At 43.3% G+C, this 14,236-nt stretch overlaps 1 long non-coding RNA gene across 3 annotated transcripts in view; it reads left to right on the forward strand.

Annotated features, from left to right (window-relative positions):
• The window catches only part of LOC138853021 (uncharacterized), an 82,532-nt gene that overhangs the window by 18,234 nt on the left and 50,062 nt on the right, over window positions 1-14,236 (forward strand). The gene's annotated exons all lie outside the window — the stretch shown is intronic.

Below are 14,236 nucleotides of genomic sequence, written 5' to 3' on the forward strand. Positions count from 1 at the left end.
CTTTATAAACTACTTATTTGCCAAGCACAATTCTCCAGTTACCACAATTCTACCACACCTTAATTTTACTTTTACAAAAGGAAATACAACTTTATAAACTACTTATTTAAATTTGTGTGTTTATGTGTCTATAGTATAACCTATTATATTGAGAAAAATAGGCTTGACCCAGCTGCTTCTCAGTCATAAGGTTGATCAGTCCTTCTGACATTTAGAGCAAAACCCCCATCAATTCAATATAATTAGGTATTCCAGAGTAACTGTTACTTATAAATACATGTTGGGTCCTATAGCCCCATAACACTAGTGGATATTCCTTTTGGCACTCTTCTTGAACTGGTTCATGCTATGACTGGCTTTGGCATATGCGGGCAGTCTGTTCCATTCCTTTATTGCTGTACAATAAAAGGTGTTTGAAGCCTGTCCAATGACTGTGGGTACTACAAAGTTGTGCTCTCTTCCCCTAGTACTATGATTGCTTTGGTTCCCAATCTTGACAAAATTGACAGCAAGATATTCTGGACATTGTTTGTGAGCAACTTTATAAACATGATTTAGCTTCAGTTGTTTTACTCTGTCTTCAACATTCAGCATATCCAACTGCTGTAATTCATCCTGGCCTACATGTTCTCTTGGTCCCAGCCCCAGGATGAATCTTACGATTTTTTCTGGGTGATTTGCAGTCTATCTTTCAGTTTATTTGTCAAGGCAGAGTACCAAGAAGAGCAAGCGTAATCCATATGGCATTGTATAAGGGCTAAACATAGGGTCCTGCGAGCCTCAGTAGGTAGACACTGTGCTTTTCTATACAGGAACTTCAGTCTGGCATTCGCTTTCTTTACTTCACTGTTCCCTATCAATTCTCCTGACATGCATGGGTCAAAGGGGATTCCCAAATATTTTACTGATGAAACCAAAGTGATGGGCTCCCCATTACATTGAACATTAAAATTATTTACCCTTCTCAGTTTATGTTTCGTGCCAAAGAGAATGGCTTCAGTTTTCCCTAGGTGTAATGATAGTTTGTTGTCTACTAACCATTTGCTCCAGGACTCCAGTTCCAGTGTTTAAACATTAGCAATATCTTGTGGGTCTTTACCTGACACTAACAGAGCACTGTCATCTGCATACAGTAGGAGTTTGCACTTGACACTGATAGGCATATCATTGACATAACATAAGAATAATAAGGGACCCAGAATACTACCTTGGGGAACTCCACATGTTATCGGCAGGGGTTCTGATTCTGTTTTGTTGATTTTGACTATTTGTCTCCTGTTGCTAAGGTAGGACTTAAACCAGTCTACAGAACCTATACCGATAGCTTGAAGTTTATTACATAATATATTGTGGTTGACAGTATCGAAGGCCTTTTGCAGGTCTAAGGTTACCATACCTATGAGGTTCCCCTTTGACATTTCAGTTCTCAGGTAATCCATCAGATTAATAAGGGAGGTGTCGGTTGAGTAGGATCTTCTAAAGCCCGATTGATAGCTATGGAGAATGTTGTTGTCATTAAGGTACTTAACTACTTGAGAATACACCGCCCTCTCTAGAATTTTAGATATTATACTGAGTATACTAACATGCCTATAGTTGCTTACATCAGACCTACTATTTTTCTTGAAGATAGGAGTAACTCTGGCCTCCTTGAACCCCTCCGGTACGGTATTAGTGGTGATTGATAGATTTATTATGTGAGCAATAGGGATTGACAGTTCAGAAGCACCATCTTTTAGGAACTTAGACGGGATGTTATCAGGGCCTGTGCTCTTAGTTGGGTTTAATCTGCTTAGTTCTTTTTGAATAAAGTCATGAGATACACTTACTAGTTGACAACTGTTTGGGGTTACCCCTTTATTGGTATAGTATGTTTGAAACTTATCAGAGTCTGTGTTAAAGGTATTTGATGCAGCTGGTAGTTTACTTACTAGTGTTGATGCAACAGATGTGTAGTAGGAATTAAAGCAATTTGCCACTTAGATGTTTCGTGGCATACCTCATTATCGATAGTGAGTACTATGTTAGACCTATCTACTGGCTTATGGCTATACCCCAACTGTTTTAGTTGTTGCCAGAGCTTTCTGGGGTTATGCTTATACTCTTCAATTTTTGAGCAGTAGTGCTTTGCCTTTGCTCCTTTTATAAGTCTCTGTACTCTGTTCCTCACCCTTTGGAATTCATTTAGTGCTGCAATATCCTGTCTGTTTGCTTTAAATCTTTTTAGCAGCTGGTCTCTGAATTTCATATTATCTAATATCTCAGTATTCATCCAGGGTTCAGTTCTTCGTTTAATCCTAACCTCTTTAACTGGTGCAATATTATCAAGGATGGTAGTGAACATTGTTTTGAATTTTTCCCAGGCATCGTTTACGTCCGTGCAACTTGTTATCTCTGTCCAGTCACAATTGTGTAGCCTATTTACCAGTGTTTCTTTACTGTAGTTTCTAGTTGACCTCATTTTTATTGTCCTGTGTAGGCCTATCCTATCCCTAGTGATTTTCCTGGTGCAGTAAATGATGAAATGATCACTAAGACCTGTGGTAATGACGCCTGACTGACTAATGTTCTCAGAGCGGTTACAAAGTATGTGGTCAATTAGGGTGGCTGAGAACTGTGTGATCCGGGTTGGAGTATTAATTAGTTGAGTGTAACTATTTAATCCTAGAATTTACCTGGAGTTTACCTGGAGAGAGTTCCGGGGATCAACGCCCCCGCGGCCCGGTCTGTGACCAGGCCTCCTGGTGGATCAGAGCCTGATCAACCAGGCTGTTGCTGCTGGCTGCACGCAAACCAACGTACGAGCCACAGCCCGGCTGATCCGGAACTGACTTTAGGTGCTTGTCCAGTGCCAGCTTGAAGACTGCCAGGGGTCTGTTGGTAATCCCCCTTATGTGTGCTGGGAGGCAGTTGAACAGTCTCGGGCCCCTGACACTTATTGTATGGTCTCTTAACGTGCTAGTGACACCCGTGCTTTTCATTGGGGGGATGGTGCATCGTCTGCCAAGTCTTTTGCTTTCGTAGTGAGTGATTTTCGTGTGCAAGTTCGGTACTAGTCCCTCTAGGATTTTCCAGGTGTATATAATCATGTATCTCTCCCTCCTGCGTTCCAGGGAATACAGGTTTAGGAACCTCAAGCGCTCCCAATAATTGAGGTGTTTTATCTCCGTTATGCGTGCCATGAAAGTTCTCTGTACATTTTCTAGGTCGGCAATTTCACCTGCCTTGAAAGGTGCTGTTAGTGTGCAGCAATATTCCAGCCTAGATAGAACAAGTGACCTGAAGAGTGTCATCATGGGCTTGGCCTCCCTAGTTTTGAAGGTTCTCATTATCCATCCTGTCATTTTTCTAGCAGATGCGATTGATACAATGTTATGGTCCTTGAAGGTGAGATCCTCTGACATGATCACTCCCAGGTCTTTGACGTTGGTGTTTCGCTCTATTTTGTGGCCAGAATTTGTTTTGTACTCTGATGAAGATTTAATTTCCTCATGTTTACCATATCTGAGTAATTGAAATTTCTCATCGTTGAACTTCATATTGTTTTCTGCAGCCCACTGAAAGATTTGGTTGATGTCCGCCTGGAGCTTTGCAGTGTCTGCAATGGAAGACACTGTCATGCAGATTCGGGTGTCATCTGCAAAGGAAGACACGGTGCTGTGGCTGACATCCTTGTCTATGTCGGATATGAGGATGAGGAACAAGATGGGAGCGAGTACTGTGCCTTGTGGAACAGAGCTTTTCACCGTAGCTGCCTCGGACTTTACTCTGTTGACGACTACTCTCTGTGTTCTGTTAGTGAGGAAATTATAGATCCATCGACCGACTTTTCCTTTTATTCCTTTAGCACGCATTTTGTGCGCTATTATGCCATGGTCACACTTGTCAAAGGCTTTTGCAAAGTCTGTATATATTACATCTGCATTCTTTTTGTCTTCTAGTGCATTTAGGACCTTGTCGTAGTGATCCAATAGTTGAGACAGACAGGAGCGACCTGTTCTAAACCCATGTTGCCCTGGGTTGTGTAACTGATGGGTTTCTAGATGGGTGGTGATCTTGCTTCTTAGGACCCTTTCAAAGATTTTTATGATATGGGATGTTAGTGCTATTGGTCTGTAGTTCTTTGCTGTTGCTTTACTGCCCCCTTTGTGGAGTGGGGCTATGTCTGTTGTTTTTAGTAACTGTGGGACGACCCCCGTGTCCATGCTCCCTCTCCATAGGATGGAAAAGGCTCGTGATAGGGGCTTCTTGCAGTTCTTGATGAACACAGAGTTCCATGAGTCTGGCCCTGGGGCAGAGTGCATGGGCATGTCATTTATCGCCTGTTCGAAGTCATTTGGCGTCAGGATAACATCGGATAGGCTTGTGTTAATCAAATTTTGTGGCTCTCTCATAAAAAATTAATTTTGATCTTCGACTCTCAGTCTGGTTAGCGGCTTGCTAAAAACTGAGTCATATTGGGACTTGAGTAGCTCACTCATTTCCTTGCTGTCATCTGTGTAGCAATAAACTGGAGATTCTATGGTTTGAAGTGCTGCTTCCTAAGACCAAACCCATCTTAGTAGGAACTAGTTACCGCCCTCCTACCCAGGACCAGTTCTTGGAAGACTTTTCCAGAGTCTTGTCCGGAGTTGAAAACAATTGTGAGACAATAATACTGGGCGACTTCAATATCTGTTTTCAGCAGCAAAATAACGGGCCATGCAAAAAATTTGCTTATACCTTTTGCATAGCCCGTTATTTTGCTGCTGAAAACAGATATTGAAGTCGCCCAGTATTATTGTCTCGCAATTGTTTTCAACTCCGGACAAGACTCTGGAAAAGTCTTCCAAGAACTGGTCCTGGGTAGGAGGGCTGTAACTAGTTCCTACTAAGATGGGTTTGGTCTTAGGAAGCAGCACTTCAAACCATAGAATCTCCAGTTTATTGCTATTTAAATCAGGTCTTGGGTTGTAAGCTAAGTCACCTAAAGCCAATAATAACCCAACAAAAAGCTGCAGTAAGAATAATCACTAAATCCCATCCCTGGCAACACACCCCCCCACTCTTCTTAGACCTAAACTTACTCCCAGTTCAGTACATCCACACTTACTACTGTGCAATCTACATCTACAGGGCCTTAAACTCTAATATCAACCTTGACCTAAAACGCTTTCTTGATAGTTGTGACAGAACCCACAGGCATAACACCAGACACAAACATCTCTACGACATTCCCCGTGTCCGACTAAACCTTTACAAAAATTCAATGTATGTCAAAGGCCCTAAAATCTGGAATACCCTACCTGAGAACTCTAGAACTGCAGACACATTCATCACCTTCAAAACTACCATTAGAAAACATCTTATCTCCCTGATACACCCCGTCAACTAACTACACGAATACCACCTGGTGATTCACACTTACACTCACTGACTCATTTGACCATAAACAGAAATATTAACCTCAATCTTAAAATAATGAATCCTGTGATACTCCAATACTGAAACTATGTACTGTGCCAAAACAAAAGCATTCACATTGCTAAACTCACAAATTAGTATTTAGTCACTTAGCCATAATACCAACTTACCTCATAATTTGTAATATTTTACAATTAAGAATAAAACTAAGTCTGCCCGAAATGCCTAGCCATGCTAAGCGTTCTAGTGGTACACTCTGTAATCACTATTTTACTACATGTAAACCACACAATAACCAAATTTCTGTAAACTCAGCATTGTAATCCTTATAGAGAATAAACTTTGAATTTGAATTTGAATTTGAATAATGTAGGCACATACTCCACCACCCTTTCTGTTCCTATCTAAGCGTTTTATATTGTAACAATCTATTTTGACCTCGTCGTCAGTCACCGTATCATCCAACCAAGATTCAGAGATGGTTATAACTGCCGCCCTAATTTTGTTAGCTAGAATCCTAATCTCTGCCAATTTAGGAAGAAGTGATCTTGCATTGACATGAATAAAGTGAAGGCCTGTTTTCATAAAACAATCATAATCATCAATATATGGCAATGGGTCATTTGTATTAAAATTAGGTAAATCAATGTCATCACTGCTAAAGGGTAACTGTGCCAAAGTGCATTTGTTACACACAAAATGAATTCTGGCACCGTTGCTATAATTGTACATACATCCATCATGCACCCACCCCTTACACATTTTACATAAGGTGCCTTTTCTGTTTTTCATGCGTACTTTAGTACAGTGTATGCACCTGTTTGGTAGTGTTTGAGATAATAATGGCTGTATTGTCTCACATTGACCTATGTATGCATTACATATGGAGTTAAGGTTATCATTCCTAGCTACTAGACCGTCATTATCGCCGTCATTTATCTGTCTGTTTTGCCTCTGCACAATAGTTTGAGGTCCTGGATTAATTTGGATATCACCACTTAAGAGCGCTACAATAAGAGCTGTGTGCCACTGTTTTTGTTTGGGTATGCGGTGTTGCCATACCTTGCAGTGATAGTGACATTTACTTTTCTGGTAGGATGGCAACTGTTGGGCTTTTACTGTCCAGGGCGCTGTTACTCCATTCACCTTTTCCAGCCCCCATGACTGATTTCTTTCTTCATGGAATTGAAGAAGAAATATAAATATAATTATGGCAGCCTGTACCCCCCTAATGCCTGCCATTTTCACTCTTCGCTCTTTTACTCATATACAATAATATTTATTTCTCTTTTCCAGTCCCTAGTACACTTAGTATCTGCTTTAGCAATCACCACTGAATTACTAGTAAAATTTCCTCTTCAAAACCCTCTTCACTGCTCACTTTTCCCTTAACTTCACACAACCCCCTTACAGTTAACCCCTTATTACACACTCCCCTTCCTATCTCACTTCACAGTCTGGCTTCACCAATTAACTTCTAACTCCTTTCCATTCTGGTAGATCAGAAAGGTTTAATCCATGGTTTTATCCTTCCAAATCCCCCTCAATTCCATTTATCGGGGGTTGTGTCGTGTTGTTGTCTCCTGACCTGTTCTGCTGACTCAGCCATTTTTAAAACACTGAGGGGAGTAACGCCACCTACAACCTGACTTTCCTTGAGTTTATAGATATATTTGGCATTTTCTGCTATGATTCTCTCACTGTACACTGGTCAGCTGAATATAGGTCAGCTACTAAAACATTAACCTTGACTGTTTAACTATTCACTTCTTTCTCACGACTGGCACTGAGGGATATCCGACCTATAACCTTGGAGTTTTGTACTGTTGATTTGACGATGTCTCCTGTGTTTCCCTCTCGTTAGCACTGGTACAGGTGATATGATGGTGGTACAGATATGATGCTACTGTCAACAGATGAACGTCAGTAAAGATGAGAATTTCACTTCGCTAGTTGTACGTCTGGCAGTAGCGGCTGTTTGGATGCCGGTCAGCCATGTTTAAATGCTCAATTCTTTCCCTCGTTTGGCACTGAAGAAAAAAGTCCTACAGACCTGTCATTTCCATGGAGATTTAGTTGATCAGGTTTTCTGCCATGTTGTCTTCCCGTTAAACACTGGTGCAGTTGATATGGAGGTCAGTTATTTCATTGTAGTGGAAAACGTCTCATGTCTGGTTCACGTCTGGCAGCAGGTCTGGTACTTGAATGCCGGTCCCTCTTTTGTCATATTTAGTCCATTTCGTTGTCGTCACCATCAGTTTTTATGTCACTATAGGTTCCTTGCATGTTGTTACAGCAGTACTTGCAAATTTGGCCATCACTGGAGTTCGGATAGGCCCAGGGGACGGCAAGATATAGGAGCAGCCTTGTTGCTGCTTGCTGCTGCTTGCTGAATAATACAATAAATACACGAAAAAAAAAATGAAAATTGACGACAGGTGAGCACACCTGCCGCTGGTGGTGACATCACCCTAGGTGTTTTAAATAATCATTATTCCTTGTAGGAATGTCGTAGAACAATGATTCTGGTACCCTTGTGTTGCCAGAGAGTTAAGCTATTTTTCTGTAAGATTAACTCAATTTGTGAATTTTTCAACAAAAATTTTTCATTCGCGCTGAATAAGGCCTATTTCCCCATAAGTTACCTTGGGATACCTAATTATATTGAATTGATGGGGACTTAGCTCTAAATGTCATAAGAGCAGATTACTCTTATGGCTGTAAGGCAGCTGAGTCAAGCCTGTTTTTCTCAATATAATAGGTTATACTATAGACCCACAAACACACAATTTAAATAAGTAGTTTATGAAGTTGTAATTCTTTTTGTAAAAGTAAAATTAAGGTGTGGTAGAATTGTGGTAACTGGAGAATTGTGCTTGGCAACAGTCTTTTGTTTTGGTGGGAGGAGCTTAGCTAGGCTCCTCCCTCTCCCTCTCTCTCTGTTGGTGGACTTCAAGCTGGCGGGACCTCTGGGTCCTTCTATCTCTTTTGGGCATTATGTGTGCTCCAGGGGTGAGTTTTTATAACTTAAGTTGCGGCCACCATACCCAGGGTGACTAAAGTGTGTCAAAACACTGGTTAGCCCAGAGATTAGTCATGAATTATTATAATAATAAAAAAAAGAAGCGCTAAACCACAATGGCTATACAGCACTGCAGGGCAGGAAGGAAGCGAGGGCATCAGGTGGCAAAAGGGAGATGGACGAGTAATAGGTTATGGATAACAGTGGGGCAGTGGATGGTGAAAGGGTAAAAAGCAGCAAGAGACTGAGCTAGAAAGGGCTGAGGGGAGTGCTAAAGGTATCATCAGAGTATGTGGAGTAAATCAGTCGTTGTCAAGAAGTCAATGAGAGAGTCAGGATTAAAGGAGGGTCCATCAGCAAGAAGGGAAGGTAAAGAGAGAGTAGTAGAATGAAGACGACGTTGGAGGTAAATTTGTTCGTGCACGTTGATAGAGAGGGCAGTCTAACAGAATGTGGCTAATCGATACTGGAACTTGACACTGCTCACAGAGAGGAACAGGGTGCCTCTCCATGAGATACCCATGAGTAAGACGAGTGTGGTCAATGCGAAGGCGGGAGAGAGTAGTCTCCCAACCTCGGCACTGATGACAAGAAGACGGCCAGTAACCTATGCTCGGTTTAATAGAATGAAGTTTGTTACCAAGCAGAGTTGACCAACGTTGTTGCCAACGGGTGTGAAGGTGGGTAGCTATTGTAGCAAAATAGTTCAGATTATTATTATTATTATTATAATCAAGGAAGAAGCGCTAAACCCGGAGGATTATACAGCGCCTGGGGGGGGGGATGTGGAAGGCATTCAGGCTTAATTCGGGGAACTGGAGCACAGATCCAAAATAGTCCAGAAATGGAACACCTCTATAGAAAATTGGTAGGTCATGTACTGCTGACCGCGCAGCAGTGTCTGCCTGTGCATTGCCCTGTACGTCGACATGACCAGGGACCCAACAAAAAACAATATCTTTATGCTTGGTAGAGATACGGCGTAGCCAAAGTTGGATACGGAGAACTAGAGGGTGAGATGTATCAAATTTTCGTATAGCCTATAGAGCACTAAGGGAGTCTGAGACTACCACAAATGATGACACAAGCATAGATGCGATACGAATAAGTGCTGCAAGAATGGCATACAATTCAGCAGTAAAAATGCTAGCTGAAGGTAGTAAATGCCCCGCACGACGCTGTCCGGAAACACTGCTGCGAATCCGACGCCTTCTGAAGACTTAGAGCCATCTGTGTACACAGCGATGGCATGAGAATGAGAGTGGAAGTGATCAAGAAAAAGAGAGCAGGAAGCCACCGTAGGCAGTTGGGCTTTCAAGCAAGGGAGTGAGAAAGAACAGACCCGAACAGCCGGAACTTCCCCCGGGGGTAGGGAAAAGTGAGATGCTACATGAACATATAAAGGTCGTAACTGAAGGGAAGACAAGAGCGAATGTAAGCGAAGAGAAAAGGGACGGAGCAAACAGGGGCGGCGAACAAATAATGTCTACTAATATCGGCGACCATTCTATAAATGGAAGGATTGTGGAGATCGTGAGAGCGTACATAGTAGCGAAGGCAATGGGCATCACGGCGATCAGACGATGATGGAACATTCACTTCTTCATAGAGGCTCTCAGCAGGGGAAGAGCGAAAAGCACCAAGGCATAAACGTAATCCTTGTTGATGGTTGGGGTTAAGGCTAGAGAGAGTAGCAGGAGAGGCCGTTGAATAAATCTGGTCACCAGAATCGCGTTTCGATAAAACGAGGGCTGAATGTAGGCGAAGCAGAGTTCGACGATCAGCTCCCAAGGAAAGATGAGCAAGGGTTTTAAGAAGGTTTAGCCGGCTGTGACAAGTTGCCTTCAGAGAGGTAATGTGAGGTTTCCAGGATAACCTACGGTCAAAGAGAAGGCCTAGAAACCTGACTGTATCACGTTCGGGGATACGGGAGCCATAGAGATACAAAAGATGATCGGAGATGACAGAGCATCTAGTGAAAGTAATTTGGTGAGTTTTGGTACTGGAAAATTTAAACCCATGTGTGGTGGCCCAAGTGGAAACACGGTCGACCACATGCTGGAGAGAAACTGCAATGAGATGACAGTCAGCGCCTGCACAAGCAATAGCAAAGTCATCAACATAGAGTGATGACCAAATATTGGGTGGAAGAACAGAGGCCAAATCATTTATAGCAAGGAGAAAAAGTGTTGTGCTCAGAACACATCCCTGAGGGACACCTTCAGCTTGGAAAGCACATTATTGACTCGAACACGGAAGTGTCTGTCAGTTAAAAAGTTCTTAAGGAAGGATGGTAGATTGCCTCGGAGGCCTAAGGAGTGGGCTTGGGCCAAAATATTATACCTCCAGGTTGTCATATGCCTTCTCAAGGTCAGATAATATGGCAGTAACTGAGTGATTATTCCCAAAGGCATTACGAACATACGTATCTAAGCATAGGAAGGGGTCTATGGTAGAACGGCCCTTACGAAAGCCATATTGACTAGCGGAGAGACTGTTGTGTGTCTCTAAATACCACATTAAACGTCGATTTACCAGACATTCCATCACTTTGCAAACTGCACTATTAAGAGCGATGGGACGATAGTGGGAGGCATCATGTCCTGTAGTACCCGGCTTGCGGAAAGGGAGAACAATGGCAGATTTCCACAGCTGTGGAAGAACTCCTTGTGCCCAAATAAGATTGAAGAGGTGTAAGAGGACTACAAGGGCTGACTGATGTAAATGTTGTAACATACGAATATGAATCATCAGGTCCAGCTGCCAATGATCAGCAAGCTGAGAGTGTTGCCTCCAGTTCCTGAAGTGTAAAAGGCACATTATACTGTTCTTCTCTGAGAGAAGAAAAGTCCAAGGGTACTAACTCTCTGGCAGACTTTGAGGAAAGAAATGAGGGGCATAGATGGAGTCCCCGGGAAATACGGACCAGATGAGTGCCAATTTCAACGGCAACGTCAAGAGGGTTTGCTACATCAATACCGGCGACCCGTAGAACAGGAGCCGGGTCAGGAGAGTATTTACTACTCATTTTCCTCACTTTTTTCCAGATTGCACTCATAGAGGAAGCAGAGGTGATGGTGGAAACATAGTCTCGCCAGCAAGTGCGTTTAGCATCACGAATAACACGGCGAGCAATCACACGCTTCTGCTTAAAATCAAGAAGTCTCTCATTGGTTCTATTGTATCGGTACCTGCCCCATGCAGCACGTTTCAAACGTACTGCACGAGCACAAGCAGGAGACCACCAAGGCACGCACTCTGAAAATGCCTGCCTGAGGTTTGGGGTATAGAATGAGAAGCTGCGGTATAAACTGATGTCGAGAAGAGGTGTAGGAGCTCATCAATGGAGGATGAAGAAGGAACCTCACTAAAAGCAGTGAGTTGCGAGTAAAGGTCCCAATTGCCCGATCAAATTGCCAGCCAGGGCTACAGAAAGGTGGTGAATAAGAAGGAGAAACAAGAATGATTGGAAAATGATAGCTGTCATGTAAGTCCGGTAGAACAGACCAGGTGAAGTCTAGTGCAGTGGAGGAAGAGCAGACTGATAGATCAATGCAAGATAGAGTATGAGTACGAGGATCAAAATGGGTGGGAGTACCCGTATTTAAAACAGGGAGGGGGTGAGAGGCGAGGAAAGCCTCCAACTGGATGCCACGTGAGTCACAATGAGACCCCCCCAGAGGAAATGGTGGGCGTTAAAATCACCAAGTAACAGAAGTGGTGGTGGTAAGGATGAAACTAGAAAGGCAAAATCTGGGATAGAAAATGCTCGAGGAGAGAGATATAAAGAACATATTGTAAACCACTTATTCAAGTGGATACGGGCTGCAGTGTAATGCAGCGAGGTGTGGACAAATAGTTGACAGTACGGAATATCATTGCGTAGAAGAAGGTCCCATCTGAGAAAGGATCCGAAGAATACAATAAATTATAGCCTGAGATAGGTTGGAAAACAGCTGTGTGTAATTTTGGTTCATGTAAGCAAGCACCAACAGGGGAAAACCTGGAAAGCAACATCTAAAGCTCACCCCGATTACCCCTGAGGCCGCGGATATTCCACTGTAAATAGGCCATGATTGGCAATGAAGAAAATGCCAGGAATCCGTAGGGAAGGGCACCTAAGAACTAGAGGGGTTAGAAAAGTCAACGTGTGGTGGCATTGGAAAACGTTCAAGCAGCGAAGGAACGGAGCGCTGCGAAGAATGGAGTTGTGAAGATGGAGGAGAGGGAAGAGAAGGAACAGGAAGTGAATCAGTGTCCATTGAAGGTTTAGTCTCTGCAATATATTCTGAAATGGCTTCAAGTGTTTCTGAATTCAAAGATGTATGGGAGACCATATTGGAGGTAGAAGGAGGAAGGTGAGTAAAGATTGGGACAGTAATGGACTGTACCAAAGTAGAGGGGGACAAAAGAGTGTAGGGGACTGGAGATGAATTGTGGGGGGGGACAGAAGAGGCAGAAACCTGGGAGGTGGCAGAAGTGGGAGAAACTTGGGAGGGGACGGGGGTGGAAGGCATAGTACGAGGAGGAGGGTGAACCTCCACACTTGTAATAGAGCTAGAGAGAGGGGAAGAACTAGGCACAGAGACTGAAAAGGTAAAGTGTGGAGGTGGAAGAAGGGAAGGAAGGGGCAAAGAAGATTTGAGCAATGTGGATTTTTTGGACTTCTGAGAAGTGGAGGGGCGATTGGTATAAGGTGTCGTACGAGGTCTTGTCGATACTGGGGCTTGTGAGGAAGGATGCAAAGATGTGAGAACAGACTGAGTTGTAGTCGGGACGTCAGAGCCAAGGACAGCAAAAGGATTAGATGCCGGAGTGGCTATGGGAGGGGTAACAACAGAGGAGGCTGCAGAAGATGGGACCCCAGAAGTGGGGGGATGTTTTGAAACACGAGAATAAGTAACACAGGGTAGTCTTCCTTGGAGGCGGAGATGAGTAACTGCCATAGCATAAGGGAGGCCTTCTGCCTCTTTGAGGCAACGGATTTCACGCTCATTTAAGTAGACCTGGCAACGGTGGGAGTACGAAGGGTGAGCTTCATTACAATTAAGGCAAGATGGAGGTTGACTGCAAGATGTATTAGAATGGTCGTCGGCACCACAGACTGGGTATTTGGCTATAGATCTGCAATATTTTGCTGGGTGACCAAAACGCCAGCAATTTCTACACTGTTGCGGTGTAGGGATCACCTTTCGAACTTGTAACCTATGTCCCGCAACATAAACAGAGGATGGGAGTTCTCGGCTGTCGAAAGTTAATCAAGCCACATTGCAAGGGTAATGTCTCCGCCCACGAGCAGGAAGGACACAAGTGTCGACTTTGAGGATTGGGAGATCCTGGAGTTCCAGCTGTTCAAGAATGTCATTGCCACATGACTGGAAATTCTGTTGGACAGAATGACAGTACCACTACAAGAATTGAGAGAATGATGTTTTTCAATAGTGATAGGAGTAGTATCGATATGCGAAAGGAGAGAAAGATCATGAGCTTGTGTAGCATTCTGGACAGTGACGATCTTGAGAGCATGAAATGAAATATCTCTACCAACATGACGCAGGAGCGCTTTGCCAATACTATGGTCAGAAAGATAGGCAGAAGTAGTCAGTCTTAAAGTAAAGAATTTAGTCCATTGTGTGGTCTGAAACTGAGCTTGGAGAGGGAGTGCATGACGTGTCAGTCTTTTCCGGGTAGAATGGGAAGGTAACGAAGGAACATCATCAGGAGATCGACATTGGCGTTTAGGAGTAGGACCAGAGTTGGTCCATTGTGAAACGGGCTGGCGATTCGAAAATTGCCATACCGTAGAGGGAG

This window comes from Cherax quadricarinatus, chromosome 21, assembly GCF_038502225.1.
Source record: "Cherax quadricarinatus isolate ZL_2023a chromosome 21, ASM3850222v1, whole genome shotgun sequence".
Lineage (NCBI taxonomy): Eukaryota > Metazoa > Arthropoda > Malacostraca > Decapoda > Parastacidae > Cherax > Cherax quadricarinatus.